Source organism: Pinus tabuliformis, chromosome 8 (genome assembly GCF_031772625.1).
Source record: "Pinus tabuliformis cultivar Carrire ecotype Pingquan chromosome 8, CPIR1, whole genome shotgun sequence".
NCBI lineage: Eukaryota > Viridiplantae > Streptophyta > Pinopsida > Pinales > Pinaceae > Pinus > Pinus tabuliformis.
The window spans coordinates 1,774,179,313-1,774,205,483 of record NC_142294.1 but is presented as its reverse complement, the minus strand read 5'-3'; the positions used below and the strand labels follow the sequence as shown (position 1 = coordinate 1,774,205,483).

At 40.3% G+C, this 26,171-nt stretch overlaps 1 pseudogene; it reads left to right on the top strand.

Annotated features, from left to right (window-relative positions):
• Nucleotides 1–6,894: 6,894 nt before the first annotated feature.
• LOC149243270 (CBL-interacting protein kinase 2-like) lies at nucleotides 6,895–8,081 on the top strand (annotated as a pseudogene).
• Nucleotides 8,082–26,171: the final 18,090 nt, after the last annotated feature.

The following is a 26,171-nucleotide window of genomic DNA, read 5'->3' as shown; positions in this document are numbered from 1 at the left end:
TCCTTAGCCAGAGATGATATTTTCTGAATTTCCAATTGAGACTGCACATTTGATAGAGCAGTTTTAAGCTTTGACAATGCCATGGAAGTGTTGGTCATGGTTGAGAACAACATCTTACTGAACTGCCTATGCATGTCCATTTGGTCAATTGGATGAATTTTATTGGCATCAAATGAGAATATAGTTTTGTTATATTCAAAAGAACCATTGGGAAAATGTACTTGATCCTGCAAAAAGGCCATCTACATTCTTCCCTTCTCGTTGTCAAATGTTGTCAGTAACCTATGTTGTGAAGTGGAAGTCTGCTTCCAGAACTGTGCATAGACATTAGCTTTTAAAGTTTCATTCTTCTGCCTGATCTCAAGAAAGTTAGCGAAAACATTTGACTTCTCGTTTCACTTGGTCCAACAGACTAAGTAATTTCTAGAATTTTTTGCAAAGTAGAAGAGGAAGGAGTAGTAATTACAGGCTCCTCAGTGACTATAGATGCTTGTGAATCATCCAAATTGATGACAATAGGCTCCTTTTGACCTTGAGTTGCAGTAGTAGTAATAGCCTTTGATTCAATGCTTGGTTTCTTCTGGTAGTGGATGACTTCCTTGTCTCCAATTGTTGATGATGATGATGATCCTTCCCTAGGCCTTTTGTCAATCTTAGTTTGAGAACCTTGAGTCTGATGAGTAGAAGGAGGAAAGACTTGTTCCTCTGCTTCTTGAAGAGTATTCTCTTCCCACTGTTCCTTATTTCTAAATTTCTCAATCTCAGGCCTAGGTGTGTGATTATAAGGAGTAGTCTTAAGCTCCACCCTTAAATCTGAAATAATGTTGAATGGATCATAGGACCAAGTGAAGTTGGGTTGAAAACCAATCTGTTTGAGTATGGCATCTACCTCTGAACCAACTGATCTGGTGTTGCAAATGAATGACCCAACCTGTGCTTTAATATTAAAGTCTGGTTTTCTCTTTCCTGAGATGAAATGTAGCTCATCCATATTCATCATTTGCCTAATATATTCCAAAGAAAAACTTCTCATTGGAACATACTTTGGCAACTTATATGGAACAAAATCAAACCCATATACTCCAATCTCTATGTAGTTCTAGTAGAGATACTAGTCTCATGTTCTAACTTGATCACTCAGGTGCAAGATCCTCTTGATTTTGGGACTGACTCTTGGTTCACTTTGACTGCTGAAAAGCTGTGATATTGGGTGAATGAAACAGTCTATGAAATCTACAAATTTGAAATCAGTTGAGTTCTTTCAAATCAACAAGGTCCAATGAATAACTAAATATTGCACATGTAGAGTGAGTATTGAGCACATATATGTAAAAACTAATAATGGAGCATTGGACACTTGTAGAAAGAGTTTTCACGTATTTACGTGTCACTATAGATTATGGAATCTTTCACCAAGGAAGAAATGGAGTAGATAGAGTGTTAGACATACACGGATTTATTAACATGGGCTGGGTTAGAGATATGTCTTGTAGAATATCTACAAGTGGTTACATGTTTAACCTATTTGGAGGAGAAATCAATTGGATGAATCAGAGATAGATGAAAGTTTTTCCCTCAACTAGTGAAGTTAAATCCATGGAAATTATCCATACAAGTAAAGAAGCTATATAGCTATAGAGATCTATTGTTTGTGAAAAACCAAGTGTAAAATTTATAGTAAAGAACCCAACTTATCACTCTAAGACAAAGCATGTTGACGTTCTGTTGGGTGTGGAGCCTGATTATCTTCTATATTCAAAGGTATCGCCACATAGGACCCCAGTTCGAAATGGGGGCGGCAACACCGCCCGTAAAATATTCGCTGCAGGGGGGGTCCAGGGGGGGCGACTGTGACCTTTGGGAGCCCCCCCCTGGCGGGGGGTTTCGGGCGCAGTGCCCCCGAAGCTAAAAACAGCTATAAAATTGCTTTGTAAAAGTATAGTAATTTCTAGTCAATCTGGGCCGTTCATTAGGCGGATGATCTGACGGTAGAACTTATGTTTAGTTTAGGGTTTTTTGCCCTAGAAGGCAACCCCTCTCTTTGTATAAGGGCATTGTATTTGAGGCTGTGATATAGATGATTATTCTGTGAGCGAGAAACAGAGAGGTGAGACTGTGAGAGAAAATAGAGGATATTACAGCGGATTTGCTGTAGGTTGTGTCTCTTCATTTTTCTGGATAATAGAAAGGAAGGACTGGCTGTTCGGGGTGGACGTAGCCCAAACTGGGTGAACCGCGTATATCTGTGTCTCTTTTGTTTTGTGCGTTTTCTGTGTTTATATTTCTGCAATATTTTATGTGTTCCATTGCTCCATAATATATAATTTTCTAACACGTTCAATATCACTTTATGGGAGACATGATTTAAGACAAGAAGGTGTTGCTGGTGAAAGTGGAAACTTTGAAGAATGATACAAATTTATTACAAAATTTATGATCATAGAGAGATTTTCCTCGGTATATAGAAATAATGGCCATTGTTTCTTTAAATTATTAATCATGTAATCTTGTGACTCTTGTATGTAAAGGAAAAAACAAGTGGAAGATTGTTAGGTATGTTTTATATTCTTCACATGATTAGTCTCATGTTTTACTAACATTGGAGTAAGGGTGGTTTATGCCGAAAAGTTTTTTGATTTTTGATTTATTTATTTTGCATTGATTTTGTTCCCTTTTAGCATGGTTTTAGTGATTTTTTAGCCCATGGTATTTCAGCCCATTGTAACATAATCATGGTAAAGAAATATAATCTAGTTGAATATATTATGGTTTAGTATACCATGGGATCATATATATTATATTGTAAATGATGAAGTGAGATGATAAAGAAAGTTAGAGGTGTAACTCTAATTTTTTTTTCATTTTCTAGTTAGTGGTTTCCATAGTAAATCTCTAAGCATTATGTGTTCTTACCATTGTTAATTTTCTATATATAAAGAATTTGCATGCGCATTACTTGCATTACTTGCTATAAAGTTTTAAAACTTACATTTGTTGACAAGATGAGCTTTTAATTAAAATGATACTCTCTTTTAGTTGCGACATTGCTACCTGAAAGTCCTTGAATGCTACAGAACCCTTCTCATAACTTGATGAAAGTCTACAATTTTGTATGGGGAGAATTGTATGGTGTGCCAATGTCCATCCATGCTGAAATAGTTTGAACTCAATACTACTAAAAAAAAATGGAGAGAGTGAAAAAAAAACCATCTAACATACCAAGGATAAATAGAGCCAACAACCACATCATCAAAGTTATAGAAAAAAATTACCATGGCTCAAAGATACGACGAGACAAAGTAGGTGGAATAATAACTAGGATAAATAAATATCACCCCAAGCAAACAGAATTTATCCCATCCTCACTAGATAGTGCCATGTGATCACCATTAATCATGCACCTTTGTCCAAACTTGGAAATATTAGAGAGAAGTATGTGGGGGCTAGAGGAAAGCATAGGCCACACCAATTGTTTATTGATTCAAATTGCAAGAAATTTTAATGTTTGGATAGATTGATTTCATGAGAGGTGTTCTATTTTTTGGTCTTTATTTATTCTTATTTCTTAGTTGTATGTTATATGAAACGGATTTCATATATATAAGAGAAATAGAATGTATGTATGTATATATATATATATATATATATATATATATATATATATATATATATATATATATATATATATATATATGAGAAATAGAATATATATATAGATATATATCTTTTGAGTAGTAATATTTATTTATATTTCTATTTATTTCTATTTTAATTATTTTTAACATTATTTTTAGTTTTCTTTTTTATAATATCATTTTATTCCCTAATTTAATATGATTATTCCCCTAATTTATTTTTATAAATATTATAAATAATTAATATATATATATATATATATATATATATATATATATATATTAATTATTATTGTTTCTTAACGATTAATTGATGAGTTTTAATATTTTTTCTAACAATGATTTTCTTTTGAATTTTCTTCTTTATATATCTATACTGAATCAAATTTTATCCATTTTATTATGTTGATGATGAACTGCATTAGTTAGTAGAAAACTCATCAACAACTAATACATTTAAGTGATGGTTGTGAAGACATTTTCTAGATACTTCTAATAACAAAATAATATCTTCATTGTTATAATTTTTCTTTATGTTGACATGTTTACTATGGAGTTTGTTAGCTCTACAATCAATGGATTCAAAACTCTTTGCAATCTCTTATATTCTGAAAATCAATCTAGAAAAACATTATCTTCATTGTTATAAAATTTATTTATATTGACATGTTTTCTATGGAGTTTGTTAACTTTCTCATACATAAAACCTGTATTTTATAAATAATAATAAAAAAGTTTATTATAACTACTAGTTTTTAGATCTTCATTATTATAAAATTTCTTAATTTTAATTTAAAAATAAAACTTATACCTAATCATTAGAAATTTAACCAAACTCTAAAATAGATTAATTCATATTTTAAAGTTTTTTCCCCATGGAAAAAACGTAATTTTCATTGAGGTATAAAAATTATATGTTGTATATGCTTAAGCATATGCTATTAAAGGCTATGCCGATCTGTTTCAAAATAGGAGCAAAAATTTTCCTTTCTTCCACGCAGGGAGGCATTCAGTTTTAGATAATCATTTTGCTATTTTCCAAAAAATAAAAGAACTGGCTTAGAGGCTGCCAGTTTTACAGTCTGTCCACAAAAAAGAGTCCTTGAAGTAGCCAGAAAATAAATAGTTCATATGAATATTTACATACGGAAAATGTGAAAAACACCGCTAGTGAAAAAACTAAGCTCCCAGAGAGCTTGCTACATCATCTATGTCCATGAAAGGTCTATGGTAAAACTAGAAGTGTTGTCCTTCTCTATGTTCATTAATCAGCCAAGAGCCAGGAGACCTGTGCGCAGCTTCTTTGGATAAGCTATCAACATCCACATTTCACTCCCTATAAATGTGATGACATGTAAATGAGTCAAAAGCAATGATAAGACGATGGGCCTCATCCACAATGTGAAACAGAGAGAAAGTTGAGCATCTGGTCTTTTTATTGATCCAATCATAGATAATTTTGGAGTCACCAAAAAGTTGAAGGTCTCGGCACTGTGATTGGAGGGCAAATTGGATGAGGAATTTTGTTGTGGACAGCTCAGAAATGTTGTTTGTACCTCCCCCCAGCCCCATTTGTATGTGAAAGGAATGGGAAGCAGAGAGGTTTAGAATGGCTCCTCCCCCGCATCCTTCCATCTGGGCAGAACCATCAAAATAGGCCCAAGGCTTGGAGCGGTCTATGGGTTCAGGAGAGAGAATCCTGGGTTGGGGAATATCTTCATCTTCAGGGATGAGGGAGTAATCAGAGATGATATAGGAAGAGATGGAAGGCCAATTCGGCAGGGAGTTTTGGAAAATGAGATTGTTCCTGGCTATCCAGAGGCCCCAACAGACCAGGAGGGGAAGGTTCCTAAGCTTAAGAGGGGTGGCTCTAATCCACCATACTGACCATGCTTCTATTACCGAAGCTCCCTGCCATCTAATAAGGGAGGGGATTTCTGCAAGTATTAAATGCCAGAGGTCGCGGGCAGCCTTGCATTTCAAAAAGAGGTGAAAAGCATATTCATTTTTGCATTTACAGAGGTGACACCAGAAGGGGCCATGATGAGCTCGTTTTAACAAGTTATCCCCCGTGGGGATTTTATTCTTTAGAATGGTCCACATTAGAAGTTTTCTCCTAGGGGGGCTTTGAGTTTCCATAGAAACTTCCACCATGGTTCAATCTCCTGCAATTGGCGCTCCTCAACAAGTACCATATATCCCTCCTTTGTCACATATTTTCCCACTTTCGAAATTCACATTTTAAAGTTATAAACAACTCATACTTACTTTTTACATTTTCCTATATAATTACCAAAAAAACCAATATTAATTCAATTGTGGTTAGTCTTGAACTTCTAACTTCTTGAGTTTGGAAAATTGAATGATAAACTATTTCACTAAATGTTTAACCCTTAGTAGTCCACTAAAAATTTTCAAATTTTGAAATAATGATACATACAACTAAATTTCAAATTCTAAAATCATGATACATATGTAACTAAAGTAAAATCAAGTTACATTTTTAAATTTGAGGTCTACAAAAAATTAATAAAATTAATCCATGTTTAATTTATATTTAAAATTAAAATTAAAATAAGTTACAAAATACTATTAATATTATAATTAATTTATATATATTTATATATGTCTTTATATAAAAAAATGATTTTCAAAATAAAACAAACATATAATTTTTAACTTTTAATAAACCAAATATTCCATTAGTATATTAAAAAATGAATTTTCCAAATGATGACAAAATAAAATGAAACTCCATATGAACATTAAAAACCATGATCAAAAACCATGGTGAGATCACAAATTCACTTGAAAAAAAGGGAAAACCGGCCAAACAAGTTAGTCGGAGAAATTTATCGTATACGGTACGGAATGATACAAGAATGAAATCGTTGGAAAGACACGTGGAATGAATCGCAACACGCAAGTAGAGAGCCCAAGATGATAGGTTGTCCCTTCCTCACCTAATTACAGTGATCACGACTCTTGGATACATTGTTGAATACGTCCACACACAGGCTTTGTCCCGAATATTAACAGGATCTAAACGGTTTATAAGAGGCAACTTGTCTTCCATAATAAAATAGAGGCTATCAGAACTCCTACGCAGGCTATGCCGGGCTCTACCAGAACACATCCCAACTACGCCAAGTGCAATGGAACGTATGCCGAAGAGAAACTCGATGGGCCTGAGATAGCGTAGACGCCTGAGCAGCAGTTTTAATCCACACGGATTTCTGATTTTAGTTCTTAGATTAAGATGAAGCTCAATATTTTGATGGAAAAGTATGAATTATGGCGCCTGTTGGGGCAAGGGACATTTGCGAAGGTCTACCATGCTAGAAATCTCGAAACCCGCGAGAACGTTGCCATTAAGGTAATGGACAAACGAAAAATCCTCGAGGTCGGGATGAACGAGCAGATTAAACGGGAAATCTCCGTAATGAAATTGGTCCGACACCCCAACATCGTTCAACTTTACGTAGTCATGGCGAGCAAGTCCAATATTTATATCATCATGGAGTACGCTAAGGGCGGCGACCTCTTCAACAAGGTTGCCAAAAAGGGTAAATTGAAAGAGGAAGAGGCGAGGAAGTATTTTCAACAATTGATCAGCGCGGTGAATTTCTGCCATAGCCAGGGCGTGTACCACCGCGACCTGAAGCCGGAGAACTTGTTATTAGACGACAATGGGGACATGAAGGTCTGCGACTTTGGGCTCAATGCACTGCCGGAGCAATTTAGACCGGACGGGCTTCTGCACACAGCGTGCGGCATGCCGGCGTAGGTGGCACCGAAGGTCATAACGATGAAGGGCTACGACGGCACCAAGGCGGACATCTGGTCATGTGGGATCATACTGTTTGTGCTCAGGGTAGGTTACCTGCCATTCCGGGACGGGAATGTTATGGCACTGTATAAGAAAATCGACAAGGGCAACTTCAAGTGCCCGCCCTGGTTCTCCTCCGATCTCCGGCGGCTCGTCTTCTCATTGTTCGACCACAATCCCCAGACAAGGATCACCGTTACGCAGCTCATGGAGGTCCCTGGTTTCGGTTGGGCTTCAAACCGCCACAACCCGATAATGTCGAGTTGGCGTTCTTTGTTCCGAAGTCGGTCCGTTTCAATGCCTTCGACATAATATCCCTGTCGTCGGCGTTTAATCTATTGGGGTTATTCGAGGACAAGAACGTGAAGCAGGAGTTGTGGTTCACATCAACTCAACCGGCGTCAACCATAATATCGAAGGTGGAGGAGATCGCCAAAGTGTTGAGATTCGGCGTCAAGAAGACTGAGTATTGCAAGGTGAAGCTCTCGGGTTCCGAGGTGGGGCTGAAGTGTTATTTGTTCATCGATGTCCAGATTTTTGAAATCACACCCTCCCTCTTCATTGTGCAGCTTCACAAGACCGGGTGTCACGCCCCCAGGCCTACGGTAGTCTTCTAGCCATGTCCGGCGAGGTGTGGCACCACCATGCACTTTCTTTTTAACAATACTTGTACACATGGACTACGCCTTTCCACATTAACATACTTAGTTTGTGTTTCGCAACCAAGTAAAATGCATTAGCCTTTATACTTAATGAAGCCCATACTCATTCATTATCCAATATGCAATTAACCAAGACAATAACAATTGCACACAAGTATAAAGGGAGGGGCAACTCCCGAACAAGTCTGCCCGATAACAATATATTATGATAATCCTCAATAATACATCATACAAGTGTGCTTGGCAATATCCAAGGCAACACTTAGAAATATTTACAAACAAGGCAAAGACAGCCTTTTACAACCATGTGCCAACCGTCCACGGTAGGAGGGTGCTCACCCGAGACACCAAGAACTCCTCCTCTCGATTCTGCACAAAATCCCAACTCAAACCGTATCTCTGCACCTAAACTCGACCTCCGGTAAAGACTGCGCACTCCTTGGTAGAGCGCATGAGTTATGCGCACTCTACTTATAACTGCGCCTTCCTTTTACCCCTTCGCAGATATAGAGAGAGATGTGAAGTGCGTTGATGCTCCAAATGAGCTCTGCGCCTTTGTATATATACGCATTGTTGCCCATTTGTGAAGGGGTGTCAACCTTTAAGGCCGACCCCATAAAACAGTCCAAATCGCCCACACTTTGATCCATTTGCAAGTCGGCCCATCCTTATGCAAATCCTCCAACGCATGGGTATAACCTCCATTCGGACTTCGCATTATTTCATTAAGTCTTTTGTTCGTCGCATTTTTCTGTCGCACTGTTCGTCGCATTGTTCGTCGCATCACGCCCGCTCGCCGGGTGACCGCACCCGCGCCTGCGCCTGCTCACCGGGTGACCGCGCCCGCGCCCGCTCGCCGGGTGACCGCGCCCGCACCCGCTCATTGCCGAACCGCGCCCGCTCGCCGGGTGACCGCGCCCGCACCCGCTCATTGCTGAACCACGCCCGCTCGCCGGGTGACCGCGCCCGCTTGTCATGCACGGGGCGCCCGCCCATCGTGCAAAGGCGCCCGCCCGTCGTGCGTGCCTACCCGGGTCGTGCCCACCGCTCGTTTGTCGTGCAAAGGGGTGTCCGCCCGTCGCGTTCACCGTCCGCCCGTCGTGTGAAGGGGCGCCCGCCCGTCGCGTGCCTGCCCGAGTCGCGAGGGCCTTACATCCTCCTCCACCTGAAATCGTTGTCGTCCTCGACAACACACCATCCCGGTAGCTCTCCACCAAGATCATCATCAACCATGATGTGGGCTTCTCCATATGAGGCAAACGTCACTGCAACATATATAAAGCTCCATCTCCATCATGTCATCATCTCCGTGTGCAAAACTGCCCATGATGTGTCAACAAGTGCTAACACATCTCAACCATGTGTCAACAACTCATCTCCACACTATATCAATAGTCATCTCAATGATCATCATGTGAACTCATGCTATGATACTCCAACATAATGTCAACACATCTCTGTACACTTCGCGACCCCATGTCTGAACTAGTTGGGTAGCTAATCCAACCATCACGCCCAATCCATGAGTTTGGACATCCTCATGTCTCCATAAACTGTTTCTCAAATATCAGCCACATCCTCGACTCATCAAGAATCCATAATCCCATGCTCAGGTCCATGGAAACTCCATCCATCTGCAACATGTCATGATGCTTGATGCCAAGCCATCCCTGCACCATCAATCATACCTGCTCAACATGTTTAAGGGCTCACTGCCATGAGCAGCTAACAATGAGCCCCATCTTCTATGTCATCTAAGAAGATGTAGAGGGAGAAGAGCCTGAAGGCTCTCCCTCACTGATCAGCTCAATCCATCTATCAGGATCCTCAACCTCCATCCTTTGTAGATATGCCTCCCGATCTTCCTTCTGGATATTCGGCCTCACATATACCTCATCAACATCATCATCGTCCTCCACTAACTCTAGCCTTCTTGATAAGTCCAAGATGCTATCTGAAAGTGATCTAATGACCAATGACTGCTCCACAAGCTTTGCCTCAACAGTGGACAACCGCTTGTTCACCTTCTCCATATCCTCCATCTGCATTCCTCCTAACTTATGATCAGGTTTTGTCACACCAATGGTTGGAACACCAATGGGTACATCTTCCCTTCCATCATAAATGAAGAGTTTCCTCAAATGTGGTACAACCATAGCCTCAAATTGTTTCATGAATTCCATCCCCAATACAGCTTCATAGTCATCAATCCGCACTATAGTGAAGTCCACCTTCCCGGTCCATTCACCAAGTGTAGTGTCCACTTTTTCAGCTATACCAAGAATTCCCATAGGAGGAGAATTCACTGTCTTCATTTGTGCCTTCACCGGTACAAATTTCAGCCCAATCCTTCTCGCAGTATCTTCACTCATGAAGTTGTGTGAAGCCCCACTATCCACCATAGTGAGTACATCAACACCTCCAACCTTCATCTGAACATACTCCAACCTGTTTCTTTCTGGATCTCTTCTAGAAGTCACTTCCGTAGTAGCAGAAGCACCAAGTATCTGCATCATCCCTACAGAAGCATTATCATCATCATCAGATTGTGCAGCAGCGGCCACCTTCGGTTTAGAGGGACAATTCTTCACCACGTGTGGTCCTGCACATATCCAACATTTCAAAGGCTTCTTCGCTTTCGGACTATCATCCGATTTTGAAGCATCATCCTTCTTCTTTTCTTTTGGCTTGTCGGACTTCTTTTTCTCATTAGAAGTCTCATCATAATGATCCACCAACCTATCAACCGCAGCAAAAGCCTCCTCAAGTGTTCTGATCTTCTGCCTCTTCACCTCATTGCGTGCCCAAGGCTTCAACCCAATAATGAAGTTGAACACCTTGTCCCTTTCCGCCATGTCGGGAAGTTCCAGAGCTGCACTTGAAAACTCTCGCTGGTATGCTTGTAGGCTTCCGGTTTGTTTGATGAACTTAATCTTCGTCCTTGCTTCCCATGTTTCATCCTGAGGACTGAAATGAGTCTGCAAAGCCTTCTTCATGTCATCCCACGAAGTGATGTCGTCAGCATTGCCATTGACAATTTGATCCACCCTTCTTCGCCACCACATCTTAGCATCCTTTGTCAAGAACTGAGCAGCCACCTTGACTTGTGTCTCACCATCAGGTAGACTCAATCGTTCCAAGTACTGTTCCATGTCCCATAGAAAGTTGCCAAGAGTCTTTGCACTCCTTGTACCATCATAAGATTCCGGTTCTTTGACCTTTACATGAGGCACTCCTCCAACTGAGTTATGCCTCACGGCCTTCTTCAATACCGCAATCTCATCCTTGGCTTCATCAAGAGATTTGTTTACCTTGTCAAGAGTTCCTTTTAGGTTCACGATCTCTGCAAGACCCTGATCCTTTGCTTCTTCAACCTCCTTGAACCTTACTTCGAGTTGTGTACACATAAGATCAGTGTACTCATACTATGCTCGGAGTTCATCATGTTGTACTCGGAGTTCTTCAAGCTCCTTCTTGGTCTTCAAGTTGGTCTCTCGCTCTTCTGCAAGTGAGTCCATCTTCTTATCCCAAGAAGTCTCCAAAACCTCCATCTTTTCAATCACCTTTTCAATGAACTCAAGAGTAGTATTCTTCATCGAATGACTAGACCCAGCCTGAGAATCAGCTGCCATTTCTAACAACTTCTTGCTCTTCTGCAATCTAGTTTCAACCATTCAACAGCTTCCCCAAGTTACCTGCAATAGAACCAACCCTTGTTCCACTTCGTGTGAAACGGTTTCCTTCACCTGCAAGAACCTTGTCAACTGCCAAATTCCAAGTGTGTGAGCAACCCTGCTCACCAGCTCTAGACCGAGCTCTGATATGCTTCAACACCTGAACCTTATCCAAACCTTTACGAGCAACCCTGCTCTGATACCACCTGTCACGCCCCCAGGCCTATGGTAGTCTTCCAACCGTGTCCGGCGAGGTGCGGCACCACCGTGCACTTTCTTTTTAACAATACTTGTACACATGGACTACGCCTTTCCACATTAACATACTTAGTTTGTGTTTTGCAACCAAGTAAAATGCATTAGCCTTTATACTTAATGAAGCCCATACTCATTCATTATCCAATATGCAATTAACCAAGACAATAACAATTGCACACAAGTATAAAGGGAGGGGCAACTCCCGAACAAGTCTGCCCGATAACAATATATTATGATAATCCTCAATAATACAACATACAAGTGTGCTTGGCAATATCCAAGGCAACACTTAGAAATATTTACAAACAAGGCAAAGACAGCCTTTTACAACCATGTGCCAACCGTCCACGGTAGGAGGGTGCTCACCCGAGACACCAAGAACTCCACCTCTCGGTTCTGCACAAAATCCCAACTCAAACCGTATCTCTGCACCTAAACTCGAGCTCCAGTAAAGACTGCGCACTCCTTGGTAGAGCGCATGAGTTATGCACTCTACTTACAACTGCGCCTTCCTTTTACCTCTTCGCAGATATAGAGAGAGATGCGAAGTGCGTTGATGCTCCAAATGAGCTCTGCGCCTTTGTATATATACGCATTGTTGCCCATTTGTGAAGGGGTGTCAACCTTTAAGGCCGACCCCATAAAACAGTCCAAATCGCCCACACTTTGATCCATTTGCAAGTCGGCCCATCCTCATGCAAATCCTCCAACGCATGGGTATAACCTCCATTCGGACTTCGCATTATTTCATTAAGTCTTTTGTTCGTCGCATTTTTCTGTCGCACTGTTCGTCGCATTGTTCGTCGCATCACGCCCGCTCGCCGGGTGACCGCACCCGCGCCCGCTCGCCGGGTGACCGCGCTCGCGCCTGCTCGCCGGGTGACCGCGCCCGCGCCCGCTCGCCAGGTGACCGCACCTGCGCCTGCTCATTGCCAAACCACGCCCGCTCTCCGAGTGACTGCGCTCGCACCCGCTCATTGCCGAACCGCGCCCGCTCGCCGGGTGACCGTGCCCGCTCGTCGTGCACGGGGCACCCGCCCATCGTGCAAAGGTGCCCGCCCATCGTGCGTGCCTACCCGGGTCGTGCCCACCGCTTGTTTGTCATGCAAAGGGGTGTCCGCTCGTCGCGTTCACCGTCCGCCCATCGTGTGAAGGGGCGCCCGCCCGTCGCGTGCCTGCCCAAGTCGCGAGGGCCTTACACCGAGGGAGATACGCTGGAGTACAGTAAGTTGTGCAACCAAGAGCTGAGACCGGCTCTCAAAGACATTGTCTAGATTTGGGATGGTAACAGCCAATAGAATGATGGATGGATATCGTTTGAGCTATTGTCTTATTACACAGGGATGGTGTCTTGGACATTGCCTCAACATTTAACTCGGAAATTTCCAAATGATATGCTTCAAAAGTCATTCTTCATCAACTTTAATTTTGAGAAACTCGAATGCTGCAGATCCTTCGCACAAACAAAGTTGAACATTAAATTCTTTGAATTTTCGGATCTTTCCAGCTGTTGAAAAATGTTGGAAATTTCTGATAATTTCAAACAAATCTGAACAGAGAGTAATACTCTATTTTGCCACACATGATCTTAACACAGTGGAACAAAAAAAATGTTTCGAGAACATAGAGTTTTACACACACATAAAAACTTGTATTCATTAAAAGACTGCTGTTACAAAATATGGTTCTTCCTCTCTCACAGAGGGATTTAAGAAAAAAAATTCACACACTCCTGTGTCTACTCTATATGCTATTTCACTGCTGCGGCTTTCTTTTTCATTCACGCGCTGCTGCGTGTTACAGATGTTGTTTCCCACATTCCTCTTCTTGCTCTGACTGAAAAAACTAAAACTTTATATCTACCAGGTTATGTGTGAGAAGGTCAAAAATGACCACCAACCGCTTTAACTCTCTGATGGAGTCTCTGCTGCAGTGTGCTGCTCTTGATAAACAAAAAAAGATCTTTTTTGATATTCTGCTATACTTCTCGAGCAGGTGGAGTGGAACTCCATAACTGATAAATGCGTTGAGCTTCTCGAGGCCGGTCCTTTCCTTCTCGACCATACTTTCATGTTAAATGTGGTTGTTGAGAAGTAATGGTGCAGAATGCTGAATCAGGCATTTTTCCTTCTTTGGGAACACAAAACAGGTTAAAACATAAATAAAGTATGGCGGTGGCGAACATAAACCAGAACAAATCACAACTATCGGATCTCCAGATGAATGGCGGGATCGCATCGCAAATGAAAATGTTATCTGGGGATGAGACGAGATAAGAAGCGGCGATGTGCGATGATATTGTATCGCAGTATCGCAATCGGCGGCTACAAAAGCAGAGGGCTTAACACACAATGGGTGAAAGTTGCGATGTGCGATGTGCAATCTCATTGAAAGATCGCAATCGCAGAAATCAAAGATAAACATAATAAGGCAAGGGGTAAAAGGATGCGATATGCGATATGCGATAAGATCGCAACGCAAAGGAAAAGAAAAACAGTTTGATGTCGCTGTTTTAATTTTTGCTGCAGTTGAAATTATCATTTCAACACTCCCCTTTAATTTCAACTGCTGGGTTATCTGTCATACCCAGACTTTTCCTCAAATACTCAAAACTTATCTGCCCCAAAGGCTTGGTCAGAATGTCTGCAACCTGCTCCTGAGTTCTGCAATGTTGTAAAACAATTTCACCATCGTTCACCAATTCTCTGATGTAATGGAACTTTGTATCAATGTGTTTTGTTCGCTTGTGAAACACATAATTCTTGGACAAAGCAATAGCTAAGCTATTGTCACAAAAGATCATTGTTCCTTAGCATTCTTCAAATCCAAACCGCTTGACACGCTGCTGCTGTAGCTGCCACATATTCTGCCTCTGCTGTAGATAATGCCACGATAGGCTGTTTCTTAGAAGCCCACGAAATGGCTCCTGAACCCATGTGAAAAAAATAACCGGATGTGCTTTTCTGATCATCTACACTTCCAACCCAATCGCTATTTGTGTAGCCAACTAAATCCGAACTTTCTGAAAAAATATATAAAATGCCAAATCTTTTAGTACCTTTGATATACCTCAGAATTCTTTTTGCTGCCTGCCAATGTGCTTCTTTCGGCCTCTCCATGAATCTGGAAATTAAACTAACAGCAAACATTATATCCGGCCTAGTTGCAGTTAAATACATAAGGCTGCCAACTATGCTCTTGTACACGCTAGGATCAAAATCCTTGCTGCTGTCCTCTTTGCTGAGTTTTAATCCCATCACTGTGGGAGTGATTGTTGCTTTGCTGTCCTGCATATTGAATCTCTCCAACGCTTCATTAACATATTTTTCTTTTGAAATAAAAATTCCATTTTCATTTTGATCTACTTCTATTCCTAAGAAGTATCTCAGCAAACCCATGTCAGTCATTTCAAATTCTTCTTTCATGACTATTTTGAAGTTTTCAATGATATGATCATCATTACCTGTGAAAATAACATCATCAACATATAACACAACAATTAGTATTTTACCATCCTTTTCTTTGATATAAACAGTGGCTTCTCCCTCACACTTTGCAAATTCATTTTCTAGTAGATAGGAATCTATTCTACTGTACCACGCTCTTGGCGCTTGCTTCAGCCCATAAAGAGCTTTCTTCAATCTGCACACTTTGTGCTCATAGCCTTTCTTTTCATAGCCTGGAGATTGTTCAATGTCAACCTCTTCCATTAACACTCCATTTAGGAATGCTGACTTCATGTCCATTTGGTAAACTTTCCACTTGTTTTGTGCTGCTATGGACAACACTGCTCTCACGTTTTCCATTCTTGAAACCGATGCGAAAGTTTCCTCATAATCTCTCCCATACTGCTGTTTGTATCCCTTGACAACCAATCTTGCCTTGTGCCTTTCTATTTTTCCTTCAGCATTACTTTTGGTTTTGTAAACCCATTTAACTCCAATGACTTATTTACCTTTTGGTAGCTCAACCAAATCCCATGTCTTGTTTATTTCTATGGCATTGATCTCCTCATCCATAGCTTCTATCCATTTCTTATCATTGATTGCATCTTTGAAATGAACAGGGTCATCAACATGACAATACAAAGCAAACAAGGAATTCATTCCTTCATAAAAAATATCACTTAAATTTCTGAATTTCTTACCTCTTTCATTTGGTGTACAAGTGCTTGAAGAAGCACTTACATTTCCTCCTTGTGGTGTGCTTGGAGAAGCACTTTCATCTCTCCTCAAGGGTGTCTCTTGCTGTCCTTGTGTTGGTGCTGCTGTTTGGGGATGTATTTCAGCCATCTCCTCATCATCTTCATCATGAGACAAACAGTTTTTAACATTAACTGTTTTCTCTATGCTTCCATCCCAAGCTTCCTCCTCAATGAATTGAACATCTCTGCTCACAAATAACTTCTTTCTAGATGGGATATACAACTTGTAAGCTTTGGATTCCTCACTGTATCCAATGAAGATACATTTATCCCCTTTGCTGTCCAACTTCCTCCTTATCTAATCTGGAATGTGTGCATAAGCCACACATCCAAAAACTTTCATGTGGGTGACTCCTTGCTTTCTCCCACTCCATGCTTCTTCCGACACTTTGTTCATGACTGCTTTCGTAGGAAACCTATTCAAAATATATACTGCACAGTGTACAGCTTTAGCCCAATAATCATTTGGCAAATGCTTTGCCTTTAGCATGCTCCTCGCCATATCCATGATTGTCCTATTCTTTCTTTCAGCTACTCCATTTTGCTGTGGGGTGTACCTGGTGGTAAAATGCTTGTGAATTCCATTTTCTCTACAAAACCGTAGAAATTCCTTGGAGATATACTCACCTCCTCTATCAGTTCTCAAAACTTTGATGCGCAGCCCACTTTGATTTTCCACAAGTGCTTTTAAATTTCGAAATTTTTCAAACACTTCACTTTTGTTCTTCATAAAATAAGCCCAAGTCTTTCTAGTGAAATCATCAATGAATGTTAGAAAATATTGGTTGGTTGCTAGCGATGGAGTTTGCATCGGTCCACATAAGTCTGAGTGGACAATCTCTAAGGGTGCTTTTGCCCTTATGCTTGTTCCTGATGGAAAACTTTCTCTGTGTTGTTTCCCCAAGATACAATCTTCACAAAGGCCGTCCGGTCTCTCTATCAATGGTAATCCTCTTACCATTCATTTTCTGCTCAACAAATTAAGACCTCCAAAGTTGAGATGTCCAAATCTCAAATGCCACAACCAATTTTCATCCTTTGGTTGGCTTTGGAAAGCCTCTTGGGTAACTGCTGCAATTACTTCTTTACTTTTCAAATCTTCCCTTATTCTGAGAGGGAACATCCTGTTCCTCGTCATCTTCACTTCAGCAATACATCGTTTGCTGGGTGCTCTATCCATGATGGTGCATACATGATTCACAAAGAAAACATTGTAACCCTTTTGAACAAGCTGTCCAATACTTAAGAGGTTACATCTCATTCCCAAAACATAATAGACATCTACTATGGTTTTCTTTTCACCTTTCTTTGTAAATATTTTTACTTCACCCTTACCCATAACAGAAACTTTACTATCAGTCCCAAGTGTGACTTGTGACTTCACACTCTGATCTAAAGCAGAAAACAGGGCTATGTTTCCTATCATATGGTTACTACAACCAGAATCTAGAAACCATATATCATCACTGTTTGTTTCAGCCATGTTACAAGCTAAAAGCACATTATCTTGGCTGATATTTTCTCTAGTGAAATTTGCACTAGATATACTACTCATATCATGCTTCTTCTTCCTACATTCATTTGCATAATGCCCATATTTTTTACAATAATAACATTGGACATTGGATTTTTCATACCTTTGTCCTTGAGCATGATGTTGTCCACTTTGTTGGCTGCTGCCTTGGCCTTGGTTTTGATTTGGATTGTTGCCTCTTCCTTGAGCATTTGCTGGATTGTTCCTTCCACCTCTGTTTTGGCTTTTGCCTCTTCCTCTCTTGTTTCCTCTGCCTTGACCTCTCCCTCTTCCAAAAGACATATGGGTCTTGAAGGCATGCTCTAGAGATGAGTTTTAATTTCTTCTCAACCTCTGCTCATGTGTTATCAGTGATGCACGAAGTTCATCAACTGAGAAGTTTGAGAGATCCTTTGTCTCTTCTATGGTGGTGACAATAACATGGAACTTTGAGGGTAGGCTCCTCAATAGTTTCTCCACAATCCTCCTTTCTTCAAGAGTTTCTCCATGAGACCTTATCTGTGTGACCAGACTAATCACATGTGTGAAGAATGAGTCAATATTGTCTGACTCCTTCATGCACAGATTTTCAAAATCTCTCCTGAGCAATTGTAGTTTTGTTGTGTTCACTTTCTCCATGCCTTGATAGGTTGTCTTGAGAGTTTGCCATGCTTCTTTGGATGTCTTGGCTGCTGCTATCCTTGGAAGCACACTCTCATGCACTACTTGATACAAAAATACAAGGGCTTTTGAGTCCTTCTTCTTATAGCTCTTCAATAGATCTTTCTCTACCTGTGTCAAGTTATTAAACTCTTCTTCATCTGCTGGTTCTTCAAATCCATCTTCAAGTAATTCCCATAAATCTTGAGAAGAAAATAGGGCTCTCATAGTTATTGCCCAATAGTCATAGTTTTTCCCATTAAACTGTGGGAGCTGAGTATTAAACATGCCCATGCTAGTGTTGGGGCTGGAGCCAGCCATTCTTGCACTCCTTAACTATGCTTTAAAATGCTTGATTGTTTGTTAAAATATCTCACTATATTCAACAACAACACAGAAAAAAAAAAACTTTGAGAAATACCTGAATCCTTTCTTGACTGTGTCTTCACTCTGCTGGAGAAGCTGTTGCAGCAAAAAACTTCTTCCTTCAGCTTCTTTGACACCTTCAAAGAGCCTGGACAAGCCCTGATACCACTGTTGGAAATTTCTGATAATTTCAAACAAATCTGAACAGAGAGTAATACTATGTTTTGCCACACAGGATCTTAACACAGCGGAACAAAAAAAATGTTTCCAGAACACAGAGTTTTACACACACACATAAAAACTTGTATTCATTAAAAGAATGTTGTTACAATATGGTTCTTCCTCTCTCACAGAGGGATTTACAAAACAAATTCACACACTGTTGTGTCTACTCTATATGTTATTTTTCTGCTGCGGCTTTATTTTTCATTCACGCACTGCTGCGTGTTACAGATGCGCTGTTGTGCTGTTTCCCACATTCCTCTTCTTGCTCTGACTGAAAAAACTAAAACTTTATATATACCAGGTAATGCGTGAGAAGGTAAAAAATGACCACCAACCGTTTTAACTCTCTGATGGAGTCTCTGCTGCAATGTGCTGCTCTTGATGAACAAAAACAAATCTTTTTTGATATTCTATTGTACTTCTCGAGCAGGTGGAGTCGAACTCCATAACTGATAAATGTGTTGAGCTGCTCGAGGTAGGTCCTTTCCTTCTCGGCCATACTCTCATGTTAAATGTGGTTGTTGAGAAGTAATGGCACAGAATGCTCAAATCAGGCGTTCTTCCTTCTTTGGGAACAAAAAATAGGTTAAAACATAAATAAGGTATGGCGGTGGCGAACACAAACTAGAACAAATCACAACCGTCGGACCTCTAGATGAACGATGGGATCGCATCGCAAAAGAAAACGTTATCGGGGGATGAGACGAGATAAGAAGCGGCGATGTGCGATGTGTGATGATATCGTATCGCAGTATCGCAATTGGCAAATACAAAAGCGGAGGGCTTAACGCACAATGGGCGAAAGTTGCCATGTGCGATGTGTGATCGCATCGTAAGATCACAATCGCAGAAACCAAAGATAAACAGAATGAGGCAAGGGGTAAAAGGATGCGATTTGCGATATGCGATAAGATCGCATCGCAAAGGAAAAGAACAGTTTGCTATCGCTGTTCTAATTTTTGCTGCTGTTGAAATTATCATTTCAACAAAAAACAGATTCTCTTAAAAAGGGATTCCCTGAAGGACTTTGCCTTTCACATCTGTCCGGAACTGATTCATATCTTCTCAAATTGACCACTCATTAACAGCAGTTCCTACAAATCGATCCGGCTGGGCGACTGCTGAAACTCTAACGACGTCTTGATTCTGGAAATGTTAATAGGCATTGAGAGGAAGGAGACCTTGCGGCCATGGATAGCGAGAGCCTTTGAGAGCTCTAAGAAAAGATCTATGTGACCCTGTGCCAATCATGGGAACAACAAAAAGTGAAGCTTCTTCTTCTTTTTCAACCGAAGGAAATTATATTCGAGTAACTTTGGTATATAAATAGTTTTTTCTGGATTAGATTACCAAACTTAAAATTAAATATACTATAAACTAAACTTCCCCACTTAACTCGTAAAAAAATCTATAGTTATTATCGTCCATCATAAACCTCCTTATATAGAGTAGTGGTGGTATGAGAGAGAAATGTATTCTCTGGTCCGTGCATCATGCACCATATAAAGAGCATTGTACACAACTACCATTCACCGTCATAAACCTCCTTATACAGAGTGGTGGTATGAAAGAAATTTATTCTCTGGTCCGTGCATCATGCACCATATAAAGAGCATTGTACACAGCTACCATTCACCAAAAAGGTTTGAATTGCATACCATTACTTAATTATTGAAAAATTATTAATGTCAACACCGATCAGTCCGTTAATTAAAAATTAAATTTCAAGAAAATGTTTGAATGGCATGGTATTACTTCATTATTGAAAATTATTAATGGAAGATGGTTAATTAAAAGTTAAATTTCAAGATTATTGTAGCTTGGTCAACAGATATATATATATATATATATATAGATATATATATATATATATATATATATATCTATATATATATATATATATATATATATATATATATATCTATATATATATATATATATATATATATATATATATATATATATATATATATATATATATATATAATTTAATGAATTATGATATTTAATATAACATAATAATATTTCTTCCATACAAATGTAACTAGTGCCTCTCAACATAATAATTTTTTCTGATTCTGTTAAAAATTATAAACTAAAATAATATTATTAGCTTTTTTTATAAAACTTGAAAGTTATAGAGCTCGATGTTGGACCCGCCAACATTCAGGGGATCACTTCGGTAGAAGTCCCAACTAGACCTCACAATGTTTGGTTCCGGAGTCCCATTTGGTACGATGCCCTGGTTGCCATTATCATAAAGATTTGTCTCAACTCTTTCTTGTTAGCACAGAAGAGTGGTCTACATTGTCTTGCGAGAAGTGAGTTTCGCGTGCCTCATGATTGCAAGTGTCTTTTGTGTCAATAGTTCTTTCACTATAGAGGGAGAGGGTGGGAGTGAGTCCCAAGTTAGTTGGGAGAAGTCCCAACTCTGCTAGGAACATACAACACAACAAGACATGCATAGCTTCTGGCAGAACACTCCACACAGATGCCGCAGTCACAACACACAAGGGAAGATAAGACGTATAACATTCAGTGGATTAGTCTGCATGAGTACAACGGTTGTTATAGCAAGTTTTATGTGAAAGGTTTGTCTAATGTCCGGGAGAGTAGTCTACACGGGCAAGATAGCATTAACAACATATACAGCACATTTTCATTAACATGTGTGTTTTACAACAAATGAATTTGTTCAAGTGTTAAACACAGGTTGAAGCAACATGCATTACAAGTGTTAAAGATTAGTCATACAACAGTTACAATACATGTATAAAAATGTGTTGGCCTCTTAGCAGGATTTTGAATTAAGCGAAAGTTCCAAGACACCTTGTTACACCATACATCACTAACCCCGCGTGTGGAACGTTGGAGCCACTACTTACTCTTCCTAGAAAAGATTACAGACTTTCGAGGCTATGTGGGAGGAGCTGAGGTGAAAAAGTCCCTTGCATGTACAAATGAGGGGGTATTTATAGCCAAGGGTGAAACTGACCCTTGTGGCTGTTCGAATACCCTCATGACTGTTTGACTTCCATGAATTTTCGACTTTACATGACTCTTCGCACAACAAGTGGGTCTCTTGGACTTCCACGTTACATTACATTGATTAACAGTATGGCCCATAGTAAATATGTGGACAACATGACTCATGAAATGACTCGACATGATAGTGCTGGTACATTCATGCTACTACTAGTGTGCATGTCGAGCTGCAGTGTTGTTGTGTGATGGATGTCCTCATGGCATGTCACAGCTTCACCTCTGCATGACAAAGTGCACGGAGTCTTCGATGGTCATTGGTTCACTTGATGTTGCATTCACACATTGATCTTTTCTTGTATGTTGGTAAGCTTGACAAGTTCATCCTATAGAAAATTTCCTACAAATCTAGCTTTGATACCATGTAGAAAATCTGATGGTAGGTTAACCCGATAATACAATATAAATCAAAGCAAAATACTATAACCTACTTCTACTATCAACTTGTGGAAGCTTAAAGATCGAATTGAACAATATAACTAAAAGAAGAAGAATCAATCACACAATACACATGAAAATACTTTGGGGAAAGCCTCAACTAAAAACCCCAGTGTCTGTATTACCATACAAGGCGGAAATACATAGGAATTATACAAAGCCTTAGCTCTCACAGCTAGCCAGCTGTCAGTACAATCTTCACAGATGCTCACAGGCAATCTTGGCTTGTCTCAAGCCTTCCTATCTGCCCTCCAAGCTCCTATTTCCTTGCATTGTTCCTCTGGGATGATTCTTCTTCAACCAAGTGGAACACTACTCTCACACACTGTTAGAACTACGCAATCCTCAAGGAATAATTTCCTTGATTGCATGCATGAGTTTTCTCTATAAGAAAACACATGCAACTGATAGTACAATGTCCTTGACTTTAACCTCAACTGGGTCCTTCTAAAAATAGACATGCATGAGTTTCTAATGAGGGAATTTTAAGTTAACTAGAGTAACACTAGTTGAGTGCATGCATGTATCAACTGGCTATTAACTCCCCATTAGTTCCTCAAATAGTTTGGAACTAATTTAACTGTACTTAACTTAGTAAACTGAGTTAACTAATTACAACTCAAATATAACTCAATCTTATCTCCTTAATTTAAGGGATAACTCTTGCATGATTTCAGAAAGACTTCTAACTTGAATTTCTCCAACTAATTAATTCAAAATGAATTAATTAATTATTTCCAAGTAGCTGTTAAGACTAAATTCAATTTTAATTCACAATTTAATTCAAGGGCAAATTAAATTGGAATATTCTTGTTGCCATATTTCAACACTCCCTCTCAACAAGAAAGGGGTTATCTGCCACCCTGATCCTGTCTCTATGGAACTCGAATTTACACTTTGACAATGTCTTTGTCAAAATGTCAACATCTTGCTTCTTTGTCGAAACATAATGCAACAACATGATCCTCCATGCTACACAGTCTCTGAGATGATGATACTGGATGTCGATGTGCTTGGATCTATCATGAAATACTGGATTTTTAGAGAGTTTGATACAACTATGATTATCACAATAGATCACAGTTGGATCCATCCTCTGATCAAAGAAACCAACTAGGATTTTTCGCATCCATATGGCCTCACATGCTACCTGACTTGCAACCATGTAATCTGCCCTTACCGAGCTAAGTGCAACCGACCTCTGTTTCCTGGTGTACCAAGAAACTGTCATTGACCCAAGGTTGAAAATCCATCCTGATGCGCTCTTCTAATTTGATGGACTGCGTGCCCAATCTACATTAGTGAAGCCCTATAGCTTCACTCCCTCTGTCTTTTTGTACCATAATCCATACTGAGATGTGCCTCTGAGGTATCTCAATACATGCTTTTTCACCTTCCAAAACATCTTGGTAGGCTGAACCATTGCTTAACTCAGCTAGTTCACTGCATAGCACAAATTTGGTCGTGTGTTCACTAAGTACATCAATGAACCCACAAGATACCTCTACATGGTAGCTTCCACTACTTCCCCTGAAGTAGCATCCTCCTTCCTCTAGTTACCTGCTAGAGGAGTCTGCATGGGCTTGCACTTCTTCATCTGGAATCTTCTGAGTATCTCGTTGGCATACTTTCCCTCAGACACAAACAACTCGCGATCCTTCTACCAGACTTCCATGCCAAGGAAGTAATGCATGAGACCCATGTCTTTCATCTCAAATTCTCTTGCAAGGTCCTTGCAAGACATGATCAACTGATCATCACCAGTCAATATGAGATCATCAACATAAAGTACAATTATCAACACCTTACCTTTCACCATGATGTGGTACAGGTTTATATCCGCTTCACTCTTTGTGAAGCCCAACCCGGTGAAGTAGTTGTCTATCCTGGTATACAAAGCACGAGGTGCTTGCTTTAGCCCGTACAACACTCTCTTGAGTCAGCACACATGTGACTTACGATTGAAGGTCTCAAAACCGTTTAGCTGCTCTATGTACACCTCTTCCCCAACCTGGCCATTGAGGAATGTAGTATTCACATCCATTTGATGAATATTCCAACCCATCTGTGCTGATAGTGCCAACATAGATCTGATAGATGAGCACCTTGCGACAGGAGCAAAAGTCTCATCATAGTTAATCCCCTCAACCTATGAAAAGCCACGGGAAAAAAATCTTGCCTTATACTTCTCCACACTACCATCAGCAGCTTGCTTTACCTTGTAAAGCCAACGGGAACTCACAACTGACTTGTTCTTCGGTCTCGAAACCACGTCCCAAACACTGTTACAAGATATGTAGTCATACTTCTCCACCATAGCATCAACCCAAATCGACTACTGCACTTCTTCCTCACACGAAGATGGCTCGGTCTCAACACATTCTCCAGCAAGGGCCATGTATCCAGTGTACCTCTCAGGTGAACACTCTGCGTTGAGAAGATGGTGGTCCCACATTCTCTCACACATCCTGCGACAATCTAACAGCTTGTCTTGTGCACTTTCATCCATCTTTGGAAGACTCTGCTTGAGTGGATGTCTCCACTCCTGGAACCTCTGCATGCGGCTGCTCCGCATCAGTCTGAGGCTCCTTCTCCTTAGGAACCAACAGTTCCTCCATAGATTGTAGTTGGAGCTCCCTCTCAAGAGAAACTCACATGGCCTTCTACTCATCAAACTTGAGATATCTACAAACCACTGTCCTCCGACTGGTAGGCAAGTACACCTAATACTTGTGAGGTGTATCAGTGTACCCCACAAGTATACCCAACTCTGCTATTCACTCAAGCTTCTTTCGTGCATCCTTTGTCACATGGCAATATGCCGATGAGCCAAAGATCCTAAAGTGACCCACATCTGGTCTCTAGTGTCTTCATCCCAAGTATGCGATGAAGGCTTCTGTTCTACAAATAAACCATTATGTTGCATGCCTCAGCCCACAAGTGAAGTGGTAGACCTTGGTCATGCAGCATTGCCTGTGCTGCCCCTAAAATAGTTATGTTCTTCCTTTCGGCCACCCCATTTTGATGTGGGTTATAAGGCGCTGCCAACTCTCATTTAATTACTTCCACTATGCAAAAGTACTTAAAGTCTTGAGAGACATATTCTCCACCATTGTCACTTCTCAAGGCCTTGATCTTCTTCCCTGACTCTTTCTCGACCAAAGCTTTCAACTCACAAAACTTTGTGAAGGTTTGGTCCTTCTTCTGCATGAAATAAATCCAGGATTTACGAGAATAGTCCTCAATGAAAATCACATAATACCTTTGCTTCATTGTGGATACCTTCGAGAATGGTCCACACACATCAGTATGAACTTGATCTAAGATAATGTCTTCTTGACTCTCTCGATCATGAAAGGAAGACTTGGTGTACTTTCCCAAGGTACAACCTTTACATGTGTCAACTTGCTCAAGTTTACCTTTGGGAAGTCCTATAGATATTTGATGCATTATCTTCAAAGCCCCATGATGCAAATGGCCCAACTTCTTGTGCCACAACTCGACAATGTCTTGGCTTTGCACCAATTTTGCTTTCGTACTCGATGTTGCACAATCATCTACCTCTAGTTTATAGATATTCTTCACCTGAATCCCTATCCTCTTGGTCTAACCCATGGCTATGTGTCTTAGGAATGCCTTTCCTTTACCAAAGACAACATTGTAGC